The sequence below is a fragment of the Lontra canadensis genome, unplaced genomic scaffold, assembly GCF_010015895.1.
Source record: "Lontra canadensis isolate GAN:19392208 unplaced genomic scaffold, GSC_riverotter_1.0 scaffold3, whole genome shotgun sequence".
Taxonomy (NCBI): Eukaryota; Metazoa; Chordata; class Mammalia; order Carnivora; family Mustelidae; genus Lontra; species Lontra canadensis.
The window spans coordinates 4,413,271-4,431,303 of NW_022630997.1; positions in this window are offsets into that span (position 1 = coordinate 4,413,271).

Sequence of the window (18,033 nt, forward strand, 5' to 3'; positions counted from 1 at the left end):
TAAGAATTTTTACATATGTGTTCATGAGGGGTATTGGTCTGTAGTTTCACTGCAATGTCTTTGTCTAGGTTCAATATCAAAGTAATCCCAGTCTAGAATGATTTGGGAAATAGTCCTTCCTCTTCTATTATATGAAAGCATTTGGATGCTTTCATATAATAGATGATGAATATAATATGATGCTTTCATATAATAGATGAAAAATGATATCATTTTTCCTTGAATGTTTGGATACAATTCACCCATGAAGCCATCTGGGTCTGGAGTTTTATTATTTGTTTGTTTGTTTTTTTGTATTTTAAGGGAAGATTTTATATTAGTTTAAAATTTAAATAAACTCAATTTCTTTAAAGCTATAGAGTTATTCAGGCTACCTATTTCTTCTTTTTTTAAATTGTATTTTATTTAAATTCAATTAATTAAAACAGTGTGTGATTAGTTTCAGAGGTAGAATTTAGGGATTCACCAGTTGCATATAACACCCAGTGCTCATTACATCAAGTGCCCTCCTTAACACCCATCACCTCGTTACCCCATCCCCCAACTTTGCTCCCCTCCAGCAACCCTCAGTTTGTTTCCTGTAGTTAAGAATCTCTTACGGTTTATCTCCCTATCTAATTTTGTCTTATTTCATTTTTCTCTCCCTCCCCTATGATCCTCTGTTTTGTGTCTTAAATTTCACATATGAGTGTGGTCATATGATCACTGTCTTTCTCTGATTGACTTATTTTGCTTAGAATAATACCCTCTAGTTCTATCCACATTGTTGCAAATGGTAAGATTTCACTTTTTGATGGCTGAGTAATATTCCATTGTGTGTGAGTGTGTGAGTGTGTGTGAGTGTGTGTGTGTGTACATCTTTATCCATTCACCTGTTTATCTTGCATGGAATTTGTTCATTCATCCAAGATGTTACATTTATTGGCATAAATTTGTTCATGGTGTATCCTTATTATTGTTGTGATATTTATAGAATCACAGGTATATGCCAAAGTCCTCTCTCTCGTTCCCAATATTGGTTTTGTGTGTCAGTGTGTGTGTGTGTGTGTGTGTGTGTGTGTGTGTCTCTTTCTCTTTCTTCCTGATTAGTTTAACTAGAGGTGTATTGATTTCACTGATGTTCTCCTGGAAATAGATTTTGTTTTCCTTCTCTTTATTATTTGTTTCCTTCTTCATTAATTTTCATTCTAATCTTTATTATTTTTTTCCTTTTGCTTATTTTTGGTTGATTGCTTTCCTTTTCTTAAGTTGGAAACAGAGCTCATTTAATTTTCTTCTTTTCTTTTATGGTGTTTAGTGCTAAAAATAACCCTATTAATACTGTGTTAGCTGCATTCCACGAATTTTGATATATTGCGTTTTCTTTCTCATTCAGTTCAAAGTATTTTCTAATTTCCCTTTTGATCTTTTCTTTGACCATATGATATGTAAATGTGTATTATTTATTTTTTAAATAGTTGGGCATTTTCCAGATATCTTTCTGTAATTGATGTCTAACTTAATTGCACTGTGGTTATAGAAATACTTGGTGTGCCTTGAATCCTTTTACATTTATTGAGACCGTTTCATAACCAGAATATAATCTATCTTGGTAAATGTTCCATGCATACTTGAAAAGAACATGTACTTTTCTATTTTGGGGTAGAATGTTCTACAAATGCTAGTTAGGTCAGGTTGGGTGGTACTTTTGTTCCAGTCTCTTATATCCTGATTGATTTTCTTTTTTTACTTTTTCTTTCAGTTATAGAAAGAGGGCCGATGACATCTCTGAATATAATTGTGGATGTGTATATTTCTCTCTGCAGTTCTTTGGGATGTAGGAAATGTGGAGTTTAGAAGGTTGAGTACTGTCCCAGCAAGAGTAGAAGATAAAAGACCATATGATCATGACAGGGGAGGGTACTAGGGGAGTGCGGGGTGCAAGGAGGAACCCCATCACAGTGGCAAAGATAACGGTAATTTTTTTTTAGAAAGAAAAATGCTCAGTTGGGTTAACTTCTGGGCTGAATGCTTTCCTACTCCTCTAACATGCTGGTTTCCAGGGTAGGATGTGCATCAGCATCACCTGAGGGCTTTACACAGACCCCTGGGCCCTGCCCATGGGGTTTCTGATTCTGTAGGCTTGCCACGAAGCCCAAGAATTTGTATTTCTAACAGGTTCTTAGGTTTGGGAAGCTCTGCCCTAATGCAGTACACTTTGCCTTCACTTTGGGCCTTATACCTGCTCACCCTTTGCCTTGAACCCTCACCTACCCCCACAGCCTTGCCGCCCAGCCCTGGTTAACATTTCATCAGCTTCCCTGAATCTCCTCATCCCGATTGGTCGCTTCCTCCAAAACCTGGTTCATCTCCATGTCACATTATGCAGAGATTGTCTGTTACCTGTCTTCTTGTCCTCCTTCTGGACTCCTGGATCCCTGGAAGAAAGGCTCTGTCTGGCTTGTTCACCACTGTCCTTCCAGAGCAGAGTGCACACTCGAACATTCATGGCACAAGAAATGTTTAATTCCTTGAAGTCTGAGTGGTCAGAAAAGCTTCACCTGGGCTCTCCATCAATTTTGTGAGCTGAATAGCAATTATAATGTTGACATTTAATGTATCTGGAGAGAGGACCAGAGTCTCCTGAGATCACGCCTTCCTTTTTGGGGGTTAAGATTTGGACAAGAGATACACGGAACAGGGTTTGGGTGTTGGAGGGGGTGCGTAGTGTCAAACACAATTCTGCTCTCTGGAATTTCTTCCCCAAATGCATGCACTACGAGTCACAGCACACTGTGGCTGCCTCTCAGAGGAGCTGTTTTTGTCTTTTCTTATCCCTCGGGGAAGTGTCTGCTTTGTGTTGGCAGCACCTGCCAGTCTAAAGATGGATGATCAAGGTTCCACCTTGATGGATAGCTGCCCCCCAACAAATTGGCGCATGATCTGCAGAGAGATCATCTTCAGGAGATGCGACAAATGGTGACAGATGAGCAAGGTGGGCTTCACTTTTGCTTCCAGAGACACTAGCTCTGATGAAACTTTCATGACAGACGAAAAACAGTCCACCACAGGAGATCTCAAGGAAAGAAAACCCCCAGTTCAAAGAGCAAAATTAATAACACTATGCATTTGGATGACTTTGCACTTTGCCAAGATTGGTTCCACTCCATGTGTATAATGACCAGTGAGATGGATAGGATAGGCAGCATTATTCCCATTTCCGCCCATGGGTAAACTAAGACTAGAAGTCACGTGATGCACCAGGGCAGAGCCTGGGTTCCAGCCTATCATCTGTTTTCCCCTCCAGCGCTCATTACACCCACTCCTGGGACCTGGGGTGGGGAAAACACAGCTCTGTATTTTGCTAGAAAGCAGCACGAATAAAAGCTGACTGGTAAGATAGGTTTGTTTGTACACATTCTTTATTCTCCGGGCTGATTTATGGGAGGAAAACGTCACATGGGAAAGCATTGGGCTGGAGCTGAAAATTAAAAAGAAATGTGGTCTTTGTCATTTCAGGTACACAGCCTGCCACCGTCCCCAGCAAGCCCGAGGTGACCTGTGTGGTGAGCAGGCGGTCCCTGCCACTTGCCTCAGGTTCGGCAAGCATGGAGGCTTTATTCATCTCTCAAGGGGCCTTGCTAAAGCTGTTCACCCCCTCCATGACTGCAGGGCCCCGTGCATCGCTTTAGGGGACAAAGCTGGGGTCCATGTAGCAGCCTCAGGCTAATTAAGCCTCAAACAAATTCTCAGGCTGCCAGAGCACCGATTACACTTGAAGTGCCGCGGGCCCGGACCTGCAGCAGAAAGCCTGCTGGACGCGCCCTAGTAATTGGGCTGGCTCACTGGTTCTGTGTCCCTGGCTCCCCTAATGACCAGCAGTGCCGGCTGTTTGTTTAGGAGCATTTAAAATGTGAAAGCACGAGAAAACGCAGTCAGTGAGCCCACAGGCCAGGCTCCCCTGGAGGCCATTTGCTGGACACACACTCTGGATTTTTCCACTGGATTTTTCTACAAGGGGCACAAGTATGACAGCAGAGTTGTAAAGGTCAGAGAAGCCAGCGTTATGAAAGCTAGTACCGAGATGTCCCCAGATGTGAAGAGTGGTCTCAGATCAGGTGGGGAAAAAAAAAAATCATGGATTTTTCATCAAGAAAACACAAGCTCAGCAGGGAAGAGGAAACAATTATTCATAAAACCCACAGGTTGCAAATACATGACCTCTCATCCCATTGGAGAGAGATTCCAAATGGCTAATAGCTTCAGGGTGATTAACTTGGGTTAGATTAACTTTGTGTTATAAATGGATCAAATCCACACAGTTTAGAGGTTACAGAATTGTTCTCTCCCACCGATATATTTTCATAAGCAGCAGGAATAAGAAAATGAGACTTAAGAAGACAACTTCATTTTTTGGATTCCACCGACGTTTCCTGAGTGCCTACTATGTGTCGATGAGGAATACGGCCATCTCTGGGAAGAGGCACGGTCTGGAGTGTTATGGGCTCAAACCAGAGACCTGCCCTGACCAAGCATCTGGAGGCAGAGGGACCCTGATGGTCATCATTTTCACCAATTCGTCTCAACCAAAGGACACACACCAAAAGACACAGGCTGGGGCACCTGGGTGGCTCAGTCGGTTAAGCGTTTGCCTTCGGCTCAGGTCATGATCCCAGGGTCCTGGGATTGAGCCCCGCAGCAGGCTCCCTGCTCTGCAAGGAGTTTGCTTCTCCCACTGTCTCTCCCTGTCATTCCCTCTTCTGCGCTCTCGCTCTCTGTCAAATAAATAAATGAAATCTTCAGAATACACGGGCTACTCCTTCTTCTGAGCCTCTCAAGTGTGAGGTGGGGACCAGGAAGGTAAAGCATTAAAAGCCTCCCAGGTGAATCTGCCAGACAATAATCTTGTCTAGTTCTTCCATCATCCGGATGTGTACACTGAAGCCCAGACTCGGGAGGGACATGACTAAGGGGGGGCAGGTAGATTTCAAGGCTCCCTCTCCCCACCAACACTCTTTCCAGCCTATGAACACTTAACAACATAAGGCAGACTCACAGGCAGGGAGAATTCCAACTGGGCAGACCGGGGAAAGCTTCTTGGCAGAGGTCAGATCTGAGTTTAGCCTTGACACATGGGCAGTGGTATTAACAAGGCTCTTGTTACCAGGAATGCCTGCCCGTCCAGCCCTTGGCCCTACTGCCTTCCTGCCAACACCTCTGCTGATGGGCAGCTCTCCTCCCTCCTGCTCTGGCAAGAGAGGGCGTATCGTTTTAATATAGCAGCCACTTCTGGAAGAGAAAGAACAATCACTTAATTGGAAAATGGGCAAAATACATTACCAGACAGTTCCAGAAAAAGAAATACAAATGAACTTAATACCAATGAAAAGATACTCAACTTCAGGCATGAAAGACAGAGAATTTAAAATCATGCTAGAGATACCATGGATTCCTTGGGAGACCAGTGAAAACACAAAGCCTTGAGAATAGTGGGAAACCTGTAGCAAAATGGGCATTTTTAGTGGGAGTGCAAAATGATACCATCCCTGTGTAGTACAGTCTGGTAACATCTACCAAACTTGCAAATGTATGATTCAACAGTCCCACTTCTGGGTCGGTATCCTTCCTTTACTCTCACGCATACCCAAATTCAAATAGATACAGTCAAGCCGAGTCAAGGAAGCTTGTTTGTAGTCATGAAAGGCTGGAAATGGCTGAAGAGGACATCAGTGGGGAATGAGTGAGCAAAGGTCCATTCACACAGTGGTTCTACCACACACTAGCGTAAGACCAAGAACCTGCACTGACATGGAGACGTCTCCAGGATACATCTTAGAAGAAAAAGCAAACCATACATTGTATGCAACAGTGTATAAGGTATGCTACATTTTGAGTCAAGAAGGAGGAAAAGAACATTTTTGCGTTTGATCGGATTTGTATGAAGAAAGAGTGCATGAATTCTCAATTAATTAATAAAAGTGCATGTGGATGTGGCAGGTGAGATGTGATAGACAAGAATGGGTGTGAGCAAAATTTGTCGATGTGTCCTTCTTTGAATGTTTTTGATTAAAAAAAAAGACTTTTTTAAGTTTTAAAAAAGTTTTAAGTGTGTTTTAAGTTCACAGGGAATTGAGAGGAAGGTATCGAGATTTTCCATTTACCCCCTGGCCGCCCCCCACACCCTTGGGCTCCCCACCAACATCCCCCAACCAGTGTGGAACATGTGTTACAATCCGTGAACCTACATGGACACATCACCATCACTCAGAGTCCATCGTTTAACTCAGGGTTCATTCTAGAGGTGCTTGGGTTTGGACGAATGTTATAATGACATGTGTCCACCATCAGAGTATCCAACAGACTAGTTTCAATGCCCAAAAAGCCTTCTGTGCTCTGCTCATTCATCCGTCTCCACTCCAACCCCAGCAACCATTGATCCTTTTACAGTCTGAAGGCTACAGTGTAGCCTTTTCCAGAATGTCTCAGATTTGCAATCACATACTATTTAGCTTTTTCGGGTTGACTTTTTTCAGCTAATAGTATGCATTTAAGATCCATTCATGTCTTTTCATGGCTTGATAGCTCATTTCTTTTTAGTGCCGACAAACAATCTATTGTCTGGATGGACCACGGTGTCTTTGTCCATTCACCCACTAACGGACACCATTACCGCTGCTAAGTTTTGGCAATTATGAATAAAGCTGCTGTAAATGTGTGTGTGCAGGTTTTTGTGTGGACTTGAGTTTTCCTTTTGATTTTTAAATGATGTGAATATATTACTTGATCGAAAAGACGGAATTTCATTTTAAAAAGTCCTTTTTCATGTTCAGAACAAACAGACACCTGTGCCTTGTCATTTCCATACCAGCCCCAACTCTGGGCCCAATCACCGTGTAAAATTGGCCTTTGAAACCTTGGGGGCAGAGGTTGGGGCAGTCATTTCAGTCCTTTTTGAAAGTCTTCACCCTCCCCAACTCCAGGAAAGAAGGCCCTCTCTTTGCCCACTGTGTGTGCACAGGGAAACATCAAGGTTCACGTCCACTCACCTTTATAGTTCTGAACCTGCTTTAGGACTGATACTTCGTAAAGTCATTAAAGAGCTATCTTGAGAGCCAACATTTAGGGAACACTCATGGCATCCCCTCTCATTATCTTTGCTGCTGTCCTGTGATGTAAACATTATGGGCAACCCCCATTGTAGATGAGCCAACTGAGCCTTGAGAGATTAATAATTTGTCCAAGGAGACAGAGCCAGCTCAGTCCGGAGTTGGGGTTCTCGGTTGCTGTCCCTGTGCTCACCCAGTAACTTATGACCAGCTTGCCTGGAAATGAGCAGTAGTGAGAAAAAGGAGTAGCAGACAGCACAAGCAGGGAGCTGTCGTTTACCCGTCTCCACGGAAACCAGCAACATGGGGTTTTTCATATATTCCTTGGGACAGACCTGAGCGGTAGGCACTGTCTCCTTTGCACAAAGGGGGAAACTGAGGCTCAGAGAGGTTAAGAAACATCTCTATGGTCACAGGCTAGTGAAAGCGGAAATGGAATTTCAGCTGGGGGATGACTCTAGCGCTGCTGGGCTCCTAACCCAGTCTGACCCATACGTCCCATTATTATCATTATTATTATCAGGGTTTCTGATACCTATTTCTTACTCCAGCTTGCCATTATGACAATGGGATTTGGGGCCATTCTGGAAGTGGCATCCACAGCCCCCGTCTGTGTCCCTGACCCCGCACCTAGTGAATCCTCAGCCACCGGTGGGCATTCCAGCATCCTTACCCCTGCTTGCTGCCTTTTTATTGTCCCTTTTCCCCCTACTTCACTGATGGTGAGGGAGAAAAGGAAGACACCGCCTCCAGCGACCTGCTGTGGCTGGGGCAGGGGAAGGGCTGGTGGCAGAGGTTACCGCTCCTCTGTGAACTTCATCTCCGCTGAATGTGGTGGCAGCAGTGGGGGCGCCCCCTTGCCCAGGGAACCCTGGGACAGAACTGGGGGCTCTAGACACAGATGGCCTGTGCCTCCACAGCTGCTGAATGCAACACACGGTGCCCTTCTTTGTCATATAAACTACACTTGACGTTCAAATGCCTTGTAATGAGAACGCCTGGGCCCCGGGCAGTGATTGTGCAGGCGTGGGGGGGGGCACTTTTCTTCTTTCTCTTCCCATTTACCGCAGATGTTCTAAATCCCTCTGGACACACAAAGAATGAAAACCAGAAGTGGGATAATGCACATCTTCCCCCAGCTCAGGGACTGTCAAACCTGGAGACACAGAGCAGGCTCCAGGCTCCCGAGAGCAGAAAGAACCTGGGGACAGAGTCCACTTTAAGAAACCAAACTCAAGAAAAAGCCTGAGTCGAGTAAAAACTGCATTTGTTAGGAGAATTTGCAGGGAAAGGAAAAAAAAAAAAAAGTCTTTACAGGAATAAACTTGATTTTTTATTAAAACTCAAAAAACTTGCCAAGTGTGGGGAGCTCGCTGTCTGATTGTTGTCCATGGGGAATTTGAAAATCTAGGGGAAAATAATGCACCGAGGAAAAAGTGCTGGGTCAGGGAAATGTGGTGCAGAAGCAGCAGAGGCCTGGGAGGCCGTTCATTACTGATGCAAGAGATGGAAGATGTCAGGGCTCAGAATATCATCGGTGAAGCTCTAGGGGAAAACTTCAGATGGAGGGAAAGCAAGGGATCCCTTCCTCAGCAAGCGTCTCTCCCCTCCGTCCTGCAGGGCTCCGTCTGTGGCTCAGCAGCCAGCTGGGCAAGGGCTCCTTCCCCGCAGGGCTGGACGACGGGAGAACAGCCCACACTGCCCATCGTGATGAGCTCTCTAGTCCTCCCATGTCCAGGACCTCACTGGCCCTGGGTGCCCTCTTAGCTGAGGTCATACTCCATCCCGGCCCCTCGGTGATCCTGAGCAAGCCCCTGTTTCCTGGTCTGTAAGGCCACTTCACAAGAAGTCTTTGCTAGACAGATAAGAAGAGAAAATGTGAAGGCCCCTGACCTAACCCCTGCACATGCCAAGAACTCAGTGTCCGTCAAATCATTCTTTTGTTCGCTCATTCATTCATTCATTCATTCATTGTCAGTAACTTAACTGTCTTTATTTCCCCTCCAGAAATAAACTTTGGTGGAGTATACCCTACATGGAGAGTTGCCAGATAAGTTAATGAAATAGCAAATTAACCAAGTAGAAATGAAACAAGCCGTATACAAAACTCTTTCTGCCAAAACACGACCAAAAGTCTTAGGCATTGGGTGAAGTTGCTTCAAGCTTTGTGATTCTGTCCAGTTCTTTTGCAATTTCAACCTGTGTGTCTGGAATAACCATCCAGTGCTGCCCAATGGAGCCCAAACCCTGTGAGTTGCCATATGGTTGTGATGGGGGCACTGGGAAGATTTGCTGTATCCCCCCCCCCCCCCACTGGACAGGAGAGAGCCCACATCCACGAAAGCCTCATCGTCCATGGACAGCCTACGTCTGCTTGCCACTCAGATCTCTTCGAGCTGAGTTATCTCCTGGGACAAACCTCAGGGGGAATGTGGACTCTCCCTCTCTCCCAGCTGCACCTGCTTAACTCATTTGCTGGGTTTTGAACAGAGAGGGTGAAACAGATCACATTACAAAAGGATCAGAGCCCTGTTAAGTAGCATCTTCAAATCTTTGTTTGCAGATCATTAAATACTTAGTCTGGGGTGAAATGGAGGTATTTTTAACAACTGCTGATGAAGCCACAGTCAGACGTTTTTTTAAGAAAATAAATCTTGATATCGCAGTGCCAAAACAAAATCCCTCACAAAGGGAGATGCAGACACTGGAAGTTGTATTCTGTTGTTTGTTTCTAACGTTTGCTTTAGAGCGGACACCTCTAGGGCTCCGGGGTCCCCCAGCAGGTATCCTGGGGCTCGGGCTCTGGGGAGACCACGGCCAAATCCCCACTTCATCCAGGTCTGGGGCACCCGCTTTTTTGCTACTACAGGTCCAATTTCTGATACCTGACTTCCAGGGCTTTCCAAAGACCCTTCTGGAAGTCAGGTTTCAGAATTTGGACCTGTAGTAGCAAAAAGGCGGCCCGGAGCCCCTTAAGCCCAAGGGTTTCCAAATCCCTCTTCCCAGGGAGAAAGCACAGCCTGAGGAGCTTCCCAAACTGGCAGCATTTGGGATAGCATGATAGTTAGTCTAACAGGACTCCCTACTTATGAGGCAGTTTCTAGAAGTAAAGAAGATTCTGGCTGTCTCAGAAAGAGTCTATTCCTGTAGGTTCTTTCCCCCCTGGCTCCATGTTCTTTCACAACAAACAAGATCTTGAGAAGAACCGCAAAGTTTTCCCAGCCAACCCCCCTGAGCTGGCCCCAATCCCCTGACCCTCTCCCTGTCGGGGCAGAAGTGGCTCAGATGGGGCCAGGGAGCAGGGGACCAGAAGGCAGGTAGTCTGGAGAGGAGGACGTTGGGGTCCTCCTTCCCCTGCAGAGACCAGGGAACAGTCCAGATCTCCAGACCCCACTGCCTGGCAACTCCCTGGTCTGTAAATTCTGCCTGACCAGAAGGAAGTGGGCCAAGGGCTCACACAAACCTGGAAAAGAACAGGAAGCCCACCCACGAGGCTGTGTACTTGGAGCTCGCTACAGCAAGGGGTCAGCAAGTCCCTGGTTTGGCAGAGAGGCGAAGGCAGGCGGGGTGGGACAGCTTTAGAGTGGACGAGGCGGAAGGCTTCCCGTGGGCCCCGGCCGGAGGCTGCTGGCCCCGAGGAGCTGCGGGCAGCTAACCAGAAGCAGGGCATCGCATGTGATTGGTTACGGGAGCGTATCTGGCTTTCTCAGGGGGTCCTGAGTTAGAAGCGGGCAGCACTAGAGGGAACTGCACTCACCGATCGGGTCTGGACCACTGGGGCCAGGCTGTGGCCAAGGGGGTGGGTTGGGTCTCTTCATGGTCTCCGTCTGGCCGCTGTTTTGCAGATTCCATTTCCCAAACCAACACGCCCCTTGTGCATTGTTGGTGGGCATCTAAAATGGTCTGACCCCTCTGGAGAAGGCTTTGCCAGATTCTTACGAAGTTAAACATGCACATACCATGTGACTCAGCAACCCTGCTCCTAGGTTTTAGCCCCCAAATGAGAACTTACGTGTATACAAAAACTTGATCACAAGTGAATAGAGCAGCTGTAATCAATCACATTCACCCCAAACTAAAAACCACCCAGATGGTCTCAAGCAGGAATGGATAAACGATCCGTGGTCTATCCACACAATAGAATGTTAGGCCGCGATCAAAGGGATTGAGCTATGATATTCAACACCATGAACGGATCCCACATACATTACTCTAAGCGAAAGAAGCCACATGCTAGGGATTCCATTTATATGACAGTCTGGAAAAGGCCCATCTATGAGGACAGAAAACAGATCCGTGGGTGCTAGGGAAGTTGTGGGGAAGGGTTGACTCCAAGGGGGCATGAGTGAATTTGGGGACATGACAGAAATACTCTGCATCTTGCCTGTGACTATAGGACTGCCTGCTTTTGTCAACACTCAGAGAACTTTAGGTTAAAAGGAGTGGGTCTCACTGCACATAGATTACATCAGAAAAATAGAAAAAAATATAATGGGAAGTTATCATTGCTATGAAGGAAAACAAATCAGGATAAGGGGAGAAAAAGAAGGAGATATGGAGGTGCATTTTAGGGAGGCGGTCAGGGAAGGTGGGGGTGGGGTGACATGTGAGCAGAGACCGGATGGAAGAAGGGGGACAGATGCATCTATGAGGCAGATGGTTCCAGGCTGAGGGACACACGGGAGAGGCCTGAGGCTCCAGCAGCAGGGAGGGTTTCAGGAACAGTTGGCTGGAGAGTGGGGCAGTGGTAGGGAGGGACATCAGAGCTCCTAAGTTGTCTGGGGAGCATCAGATGGCTTTGGGCCAGAGTGACACGATGTCACTTAGACATGAAAAGGTCCACCCCTACCCCGGGGCATGGTGTGGAGAAGGGAGGCCAGCCCCTAGGAGAGCAGTAGGGCCAGCGGGGTTCTGGCCGGTGGCAGTGGAGGGCCTGGGGATGGCCAGAGTGGAGGCATCTGTGGTAACAGAGACAGGATTTGCTGCTTGGTTCTCTGTGGGTTGTGAGAAATTGTGAGACAAGGACTTGGGTTGAGGTCATCAGGACCCCAGGGCACAGGGGGGTGGAGAGGCCGGTGAGCCCTTGGGCCTCAAGGACCCAGCCTGTGGACCCCAGGCTCTGGCTTCTCCAGCCTCAGGCCTTTTAGAGGCATGAAAGAAGCTTCCACTCACTGTCTCCGGGCCCTACCTGCACCTGCCGCCTACCACTCTCTTCCAGGGGTGCCCAGCCCTGGGCCCGCAGACCCTCTGCCAGCTCTGTGTTTCCCTGTGTTCACTGCTGCTCTTGTCCCCTCGTGGCCCTGCCCTGGCCTCTGTTCCTCTTCCTCTATCCTTCATCCTTGTTGCAAACATTCCTTCCATTTCCAATGTCAGTCTCGCCTTAGCGCACCCTTGAAGCTACTTTCCAAGTCTTGTTCCATTCACACTGACTGTCCCACGTCTCCTTCCCCATAGGAAGCCCCTCAGCAGCACCGGAGTTCAAGAGTTCCGAAATCCAGCCTTCCCCATCCTCATGCTCTCTCTGTGCCTTAGGGGAAACCCACTTACCTTCCTCTTTCACCGAAAGGCTCCAGGGAGAGTTTAAGCTCCTAGGTACCTCTGGGGGACAGTCTGTCCCTTCCTGTCATTGTCACACCACTGCCTGGGCTCAGGCTCACATCCCAGACCCCAGTGCTGGGCTCCTGATCCGATGGGTCCTCCATTCTTTCCTTTTCCGACCCTCCTCCACACTCTCAGGATAACCTTGGCTACACTTGCAGCTACAGTCAGAGCCTTCCTTATGGACCTTGCGGGCCCCAGCATGTGCAGGAGGAAGGTTTGTTCTTTATTAAGAAGCTTGTCACAGTCCTTCTTTCTGTCCCCAGAGTGACCATGATATTTATCATCCAAACCGGGATATTTCTGAGCAGAGGAGCTGCTACTAGAAGCCAGGCCTTGGACAGCAACCAGCACTGGGATTCACAAGCATCTGATTCTGGCCTCATTGGCGGTCCCATCCACCCCACACCTCAGTCATGACCCGCAGGGTGGGGAGCACTGGCCTCAGACCAGCCAAACCCCAGACCAGTCTTGTGCCTGTGGGCCCTGCTGCTCCTTTGGTTTGAAAGGACTTTTTTCCTCCCCAGATAAACTTAACCCTGTTTCTTCTTCAGACCTGAGTCTTCACTCATGTACCTGGAGAATTTGGCTGGAAAGCTGCCGGGATGCCCTCCAGAACCCATCCTCTTCCCTCCGACTCTGCATTGATGCCAGCTCGGGCTCTGGACTCCCACAGACAAGGCTGCAACCTGAGCAGTTCCTAAAGATTCGACACCTCAGTTTTCACATCTATGATATGGGTGTAACACTGCCTTCTGCCTCCAGGCTGTTGAATGCACCCCATGACATAATGCACGTAAACCTGTGTCTGGTGAGCAGAAGAACTCACGTGTTGGCCCTGATTACTTCCTCACAGCGCTTTATCACACTGTACTGCAGACATTACATCCTAAAATGCTTAAAGCCTTGGTTTCCTCCTCTCTACACCTCTTGCTACAGTCCTGACCCTTTAGCGGGTGCCCAGCAGTCATCTGAACAATGGATGATGCTAGAGGAAGGGGACAATGACAGCAGGCTTCCTAGCTGGCTGGTTTGGAGGCACTCAAGGGTCCAGTAGGATTATTAGCTGCACTTTCTCACGGGGGTCGGGGGGCAGGGAGCCAGAATCCCAGGAAGGTCTGGGAGAACTGGTGGCTTATCAGAAGCAGCCATTTGCTGGGAAACCCCTCAGGCTCTTCTTCAGTTGCATTGGGAGTGCTGTGAGCTCATGTCCTTCGTCTTCAATAATTCAATATTTCCCCCATCTTTTGGTGCATCATACGTGTTTAAATCCTACCAAATGCCACACTTCATTGCTTTTCAGCAGCCTTTCCCAGTAAACTTGTTCTTGGCAGAAACCATGTGCTTTCCCACCACCTGCTGTCCAGCACCCTCCCCCCAACTGTGTTCTAACAGGTGACAAGGGGCTCAGTAGATGAGGGCAGTCCAGAGGCCTTTCCTTACCCATCCTGTGTCATGTGGACTGTAGGACCCCCTAATCCAAGGGAAGTCAGAAAGGGAGAGCAGGCAGGACTCTTAAAAGAAGCAAAAGCTGTTTGCCATTTTGCTAAAGCTGGAACAAGGGGACTTCTTTTGTGGAGGATAAAAGCCTAAAAATCAATGACAGTGTTGTCTGAAGACTCAAGTTTCATCTTATCTCAAGAAACAACAACAACAAGAAACCCCACATAGGAATCAGTTAGTCCAGTCTTCCTCTATCAGATTTAGCTCAACGATGTCACTCGCATTGGCAGTCAAGCGGTAGAGGCTATTTATTTGAAGGATGCTTGATGATCTATTTGCTTATTGATTGAGTTAAGCAGGCGTGTGTAACAGTGTTTCGTTGGAAGAAAAAGAGGGTTCTATTATGTGAAAGAGAAGCTCTGTATAGGTTAAAAAGAGTTCTACTAATATAAAAAAGAGAGAAATTGAGCAAAATCAAGCACTGTCTAAGCTCTCAATCAATTCAGGAGAACCCAGAAAGTTATGTGAAAATGACGATCCTCAAAGAGGGGGGAATCTGTCTCATAAAACTCAGAAGTGGAGAGAAATGAACCAAAGGGCCTGGAAACAGGGTGCGAGGGGAGGGGATCCAGAGAGATTTTTCCCCATGTTTCATTCTGGATGCCTACAGACTTGAATTCCTGTGAGGACCACGAATAGCGTTGGAGGCTCAACTGCAGAGACAGCAAAGAGAAATGTTTGTTTGTGTGAAGGAAGAAGCTGGAGGAAACTCGCTGGAGTCCTAAAGCGGGTCAGACATTTTAGACAACAGTGAATTTCTGGTTGTTTAAAAAGCTTTTGGAAAACAAGTTACCCATGGACCAAGCTGTAAGTTGGTCCCTTTGAGATGTGAGTGACGAATCTTCTAAGGAAATCTGTGTAACTTTTAATGGCAGTCATGTCACTGAGGGCAGCAAGCTCACTCAGAAGAAAACCACGTAAAAAGCTGCCCTCTAATCTTGCTTTATCTTCTACCATTGGCCATCTAGAGCTTTCTGAGATTTCCTGTTTGGCCCCAGTGGTGGTGGTCATAGTTACTGCAGCTACCATGTCAAGGACTGGGGCTTGAACAAGGCACTAAACTCCAGAGGACCAACAAGGCCATACCACGAAATGCTCTTCTGTGCCCTCCTGACACGGCACCTCTGCTGAGGTGACAAGACAATGCTGGGCCACCAACCTTCAGCAAGATCACAGCTCTCTGAGGAGGGATCTCTAAAATAACACAGACGTCAACCACCTTTCCCCAACCAGACTGCTTCCGTTCTGGTCCAGGCAACACTCATACCTGGGCCATCCTCTAAGCCTTCTCCCTGGTTTCTTTGTGTTGATTCCTGACATCTTTGAGTCTGTTCTTAACACAGCAAGCCAGACTAATTCCCTTAAAACATACTTCACTACTGAAGCAGACAGTGTACTTTATGATGTCACTTCAAAACATGGACATATGATCCCCAGAGAACATCTGTGAGAATAGTCATAGAGCAGCACTATTTGGAAGAGTCTGAATGAGACACGAGCAGAGAATCGAGAAATGCATCATGGTCCATCCACACAATGACACAGCAGGAAGAACAAAGCATCTACAACTACTCCTACACACAGATGAATCTCCCCAAGAATTCTGAGCAGAAGAGGCCAGACACAAGAGAGACCACCGTGCATCATCCACTAGATAAAATTTGAGGCAAGACCAAACTAGCCTATGGTGGTGAAGGTCAAGAAAGAAACTACCTTGGGTGAGGGGCAGAGTAGCAACGGGAAGAAGCCACAAGGCAAGCTTGGGGGATGCTGGAACGTGATTCTCCATCTAGTTCTGGTTAAAGAGGATCCTCGCTCTGAGAAATCTCATCAAGTGGCCCCCTTGTGATTTCTGTGCTTTTATACACGTGTGCTACACTTCCATAAAGTATAGAACCTTTGAGATAATGGTGTAAGATTTAAAAATAGACAGTGATGAAGATAATGTAAACTCTTGTAGCTACTCGTAGCCAATAGCTATAGAATATTTGATGCAAATTTTTTTGATTTCTCTGGATCTGTGTATATGAAACAAGTACTTTTTAAATTAAAGGAGTGCAGGGTTGTAAAAGAAAATTGGCACTAATAGTGTCAGCTAGGATGCAATGGGAAAGTTACTGAAATAAGAGGACTGAGAGCTATTCCCTCAAATAAGAGGGAAGAGATAGAAGCAGGGAAGGAATGTGTTTTGTTTTTGCAGAGGCAACAGTTCCAGCCAAGGAGATGCCCAACGAGGTGTTTCACCTGGTGGCCCCGTGCTAAGTGTGTCTCAGCTGATAGCCCTTATGTGAGCCAGTTTGAGTTGGATTAAAGCTGAGGACCTGTGCAGAAGTTCCCCTGGGTGGTCCTGAAGTTACCTATAGCTCATTATTATACTCAAATCTCCTCCTATGGGAGGACTTTTCTGCCATTTTTTGAGTGTGTATGTATGCACCAGCAGGTTGACACACTGGGCATGTGCAAATGAGCTAAACATGCCTATGGCAGCTCCCAGCCCATGCCCCACCTAGTACACCAAGTAAGAGCTCCCTGTACTAACCCCATGGGAGAGAGTGCTTTGGGAGCTATCTCCCTGTCTCCTTACTTATGAAAAACAATTAAAAATTCTTTGGGTCACATTCAATTCGATGAACCCCAAGCAGCAAACACTTTGAGTTTGGTTATGATAATGCAACTTCTGCACAATTCTTTTCCCTAAATGTTTGGCATTTTTACTCTACCTGATACTGTAACCAAATTTAAAAAATATATTTTATTTATTTACTTGTCAGAGAGAGAGAGAGACAGAGAGAAAGAGAGCGCACAAGCAGGGAGAGCAGCAGGCAGAGGGAGAAGTAGGCTCCCCGCTAAGCAAGGAGCCTAATGTAGGGCTTGACCCAGGACCCTGGAAACATGACCTGAATAGAAGTCAGACACTCAACCCACTGAGCCACCCAGGTGTCCCTCTACCTGATACTTTTAAAAGGAGTTTTTGAGGCCAAGTGTTTTATAAGAGTTGATAAATATCACAGATAAAGTAGAAAGCAAATAATATCGAGTCACTGTTATGTTCAAGACCTTCCAACAGTTCCATGTCACTCAGAGTCAGAGTTAAAGTACCACTGAGCCCCCTCATCCTTGCCTGATGTGGCCTCTCCTACTCTCTTGCCTTATTCACTGGATTCCACATGAGCTGGCCTCCACCAGCAAGCCAGGCACACTGCTACTGCAGGGCCTTTAGGCTGGCTGCTCCTCTTTCTGGAACATTCTTTTTCCAGATTTAGACAGGCTTTGCTTCCTTACTTTTTTGATTTTTGCTTAAATGCCACCTTCCAAGGAACCAGCCCTCTCCACAACCCCCTTTGTTTTCCTCGATAGCCCCTAGAACCTACTATTACACTACATTATTCAGTTACTTACATTTATTATTTGTCTCCTCCTACTATAATGTAAGCTCTATGAGTGAAGGGATTTTTATGTATTCTGCTCACTATTATATCCTCAGTGCCTAGAAAAGGACTTGGCACATAGTAGAAACTCAATGAACATGCCATGTATGAGTGGGTGAAGGGATTAGTAGATATTCAGAATGCTTTAGAATCCAATATAGTATGGGGCAAAACAGTAATTTATGTGACATCCTGGTCAACAGAACTGGGTTGTAGGAATTCCTCAAGCTAAGTTAGAATCAGATTGGAACAAAAGAAAGGGGAAAATGTGTACATCCCTGCATATACCCTGACCTCAGTCTTCTAGAGTTCTTATTTTGGGTACCTTGGGTCATTCCATCTTTCATGCAAAATAATACTGGAATGCCCACTTTGCCAGGCACTGTGCTGGGCACCAGATCACAGCTAACTGAGCACCT